The sequence below is a fragment of the Athene cunicularia genome (genome assembly GCF_003259725.1).
Source record: "Athene cunicularia isolate RWA chromosome Z unlocalized genomic scaffold, athCun1 chrZ_part1, whole genome shotgun sequence".
NCBI classification, from domain to species: Eukaryota; Metazoa; Chordata; class Aves; order Strigiformes; family Strigidae; genus Athene; species Athene cunicularia.
Window position 1 is genome coordinate 16,695,817 of NW_020799142.1, and position 3,921 is coordinate 16,699,737.

The following is a 3,921-nucleotide window of genomic DNA, read 5'->3' on the forward strand; positions in this document are numbered from 1 at the left end:
AAGAGACAGGCGCTAAACCGTGGGGCCGAGACGAGTGAAAGAGCCAATAACCGCCATTTAAACAGACAACGACAGAAATCGGCACCTCCGCCGAATCGACAGAAATAGCTCTAATTTACAAGCACACCAGTGGAAACGTGCCTAACGTCCATGCAGTCGCTCAGTGCCTGCCTTTTTGAAAGAAACATGATGGATATTTGCAGCCCGGGAACTAAACGTCTGAATTAACGGTTTGCAGTTTTGAATTCTCATTTCCACTCAAACCAAATTATACTGCAATTAATTAGGTGAAAAATGAAATATACAAAATTATGTTTAAATAGCATTAGAAAGAGTACTGGCAAGTGTTCTTAGAGCCTGGATTATGATTCCGGCTTTTCTTTCAACAGTTTCCACTGAGACTTTAGGTATTGTAGGAACTGACAAAAGTGTCTCAAACTCCTGACAAACAGTAGGATTTTTAAAATATATTAAAGGCATATATATATATGCCCTCAAAAGCAGCCATTTTCATCATTTGATTACGTTAGTGGAAAGCAACAAGTACTAGAAAAAAATAGTAAAAATCGAGTGAGAAAATCAGAAAGTATATAAATACATGAGAGTTTCATCTTTAAAAAACTGACAGAAGCTCTGAAACGGTTTTGGTCACATTTACCTTCAGCTCAACTCCAAACAATCAGCCCCCGTTCCAATTTCTAACAGCAACAGTGATTTTCTAGGTTCCCACCACAATTTTGATTGCATTGCAATCTTCTTTCTCTACCTCACCCTCGAAATTATTTGTCCTTTTATTAACCTTGACCTGTGCCACAGAAGTGAGGCTTCCCAGGTGGGGTGACTGAGCATACCCCGTGTCCCTGGGGTTATTTTCACAGTCTTGCCAAGTCCAAAACCATGAGCCATAAAGGCAGAGCAGCGCCCTGCCACCCGGCACAACAGAACCACTGTGACAGCCAAGGAGCCGAGTCTGTTGCACCACTGGGACCACAGTACCAAAACTGATCTCACTCAAGTTTTCTTTTTGAAATCTTTTTCAAACCAGTAATTTATAACCTACATATTGATCAATTTAACCCATATCAGACTTTGCAGCAGTAGTATCTAGAAGCTAAAGGGCTTGTTCAATCAAAAGTCAACAGAAACATCTCAGGACTCCAGGGCTCACTATGCTGCGTGATTCAGACACATGTAATGCCAAGGAAGCTCTGACCAAAGGATCATATACAAGTCCGAGAGCAACATACACAATCGTAAAATATGATGGGTAACAGTATCTGGGAAAACAAGATAAGAGGTGAACACAAAGCAACATGAAAACAAAGCATATGGAGTCAATAAAGCATCTCCAGGCCACCTTGACAACACACACTTACTGCTATATTAATGATCTGAAATGACCTTTCAACTCATTTGAGTGAGTTATGGCTAAAGCCTCCACACTGCACAGCTATTCTGGGCATCTTCTGGCTTTGCAATACATTAAATACCGTGTGTATCAAATCCATATGAACAGTTAGTTCTCTTTTGTTAAGCAAACTTGGAGAAGCAGGCCCAGATTTTTGCCACAGACGCTCACACATGTTTTTAAAAGTCCTTTCAATGAACCACGACATAAGCAAAAGATAACTCACGTGGAATCTAGACAACAGTAGATTTAAGAACAAGCTAATAATTACTGGTTTTGAATGACTGAGGTACCTCTGCATAGTCTGATGAAGAGGGAAGACTAACAGATTTAAAACTTTCATCCGGATTGAGTATTCTGAATACTATATGTAATACAAGGTTCTGTTTTGTGTACATCAGACTACAGACTGTGAGATAACTGAAGGGATAGCTCGTTCCATATCCAGTACTGTCTACATCAGTATATGACAGCATTTCATAAATACAATGAAATAAAATACGTGGGAAATGCTGAGGTATAAGAAATGAAACCAGAAACATTTTAACTCCCACGAAATACTAACCATCCATATTTAAGTACAAGTCTTAGAACACATTTTAATATGAAAAATGTATAATGAATTTAAAATTTACTTCACAAGTTTGGATGATAGGATGTGGTACAACACCAAAAGTTAAAAAGGTATTTTGGCAGGCACCTGAAATGTGCTGGCTTTCATTTTTTTCTAGGAGTAAAATACAAGATACTTACATGAGTATATTATACACTCAGACTGTTAATTAAGGAAATATTAAAGAAAAATATGGAAACATACTTAATTCCTTACTATTACACATTTTTTGTGTCACTTCTGAAGATGTACAAAACACTTGACCTTGTACTAAAACACACAGCAAGCCCAATATAAAATCAATCTGAACCAAAGAATCAGGCAAAAGGCCAATAGCAAAATTTTCATATAACAGGTTTAAAATGTGGTTAATAAAGATTCAATCCAGAAAGCTTCTGGCACGGTGATCCCAGTATTTAAAAACTAGAAAGAAAATGGCCACCTAATACCACTAATAAAAAAAACAATTCCAACATATGTTCTTCTCAGCAGAGGAATATTTATATAATCAGATCCCAAATACAGAGAGAATTCATCAGTGTGAAAAGTTTTAATAAACAGTCCTATCGCAAAGTTTTTAATATCTTTCAGCTGCATGTTCACAATATGAAACATTTTGTAACAAAACAAAAAGAATTGTTCAAAAGTATGTAGCATCTAGTCATTAACATCTGCAGTTAACATGATAAACACTCTATAAAATATCTGAGTTGTCTATTTATGTATGTTATCCCTTCCAGAAAAGGAAGATAAGATGGCTTTTCTGACTGCTTTAGGATTTCAGTGGGTCTACCTATTGATAGATAAAATTGTTGAAAAATTGTTATTGATAAAATTGTTTTATTTGTGAAATAAAACAATGGGATTTGACTGTATTAAATAATTGACCATCAATATTTGCATCATAGGATGTATAACCTCTAGTTATTCAATTTTTCAAGAGTTCTGAGCATCTCTGTGTTCAATGCACTTTATTACAATTAGCAAGTTCTAATCAGGTCTGAATATTAAAACATAAGTGCTTGTTGACTCATTCTCTTCTGAAGAACTTAAAATCATCACTGACTTTGACTGGAGCAGCATTCTGAGCAATAAAGCTGTAGGCAACAGTTCATATTTTGAAGCAATACCTAGGTAATAATTTAGAATGACACATAAGTATGAATTTGGCTGATATTATTGAAATTAATTGATCATTTTATCTCTCTCAAGATAATGACTGTTTCTACCTGAAAGAAGCAATACCCTGGTGACACTATTGAAAAGCCAGGACAAGAACTTTGAGCCCATTCTTCTACTTACACTAACTGGAGGTAAAAAGATCATTAAGAATCAAGCTTTTAAAAGAGCAGGGTCTCCATTTCAAGTTTTTTGCCTGTATTGTAACTGAAAATAGCCTGACTAGTAGCTTTTCCTCTTTAACAGTAAAAGCATCCATCTCCAAGAATGCATTTCAGAAACATTGAGCAGTATTAAACCAAGGGTTATTTGAAATTATTTTAATGGTTTATCTCCATTAAGTAGTATTCCTTTCATGTAAGTTATCCAGCTAATTAATTGAGGTTAAAAGGGTGCAACTGTTCTTCAAATACACCCCAGATGAATACTGTCTACTTGGTATTTATTCTGTTGAAGGATAAAGTCGCTCTGTACTCCTTCTCTAAAATATAAGCAATCCTAAACATACTCAACTTCTGCCCTGGTCCACCCAGAAAAGTGAAATAAGAGCAAGTAAATACACACTGTTCCAAATTTCACAAAGAAAGAACTTATAATAATTACTAATCACTAGAAACAGTTTAGATGAAGAGGAAGAAACTGAAGAAATTATGAACTGAACATATAATATTAGGTGATGAATTTTTCATTTGTCTTTACCCTACCCTTTCTCTCTATAAAA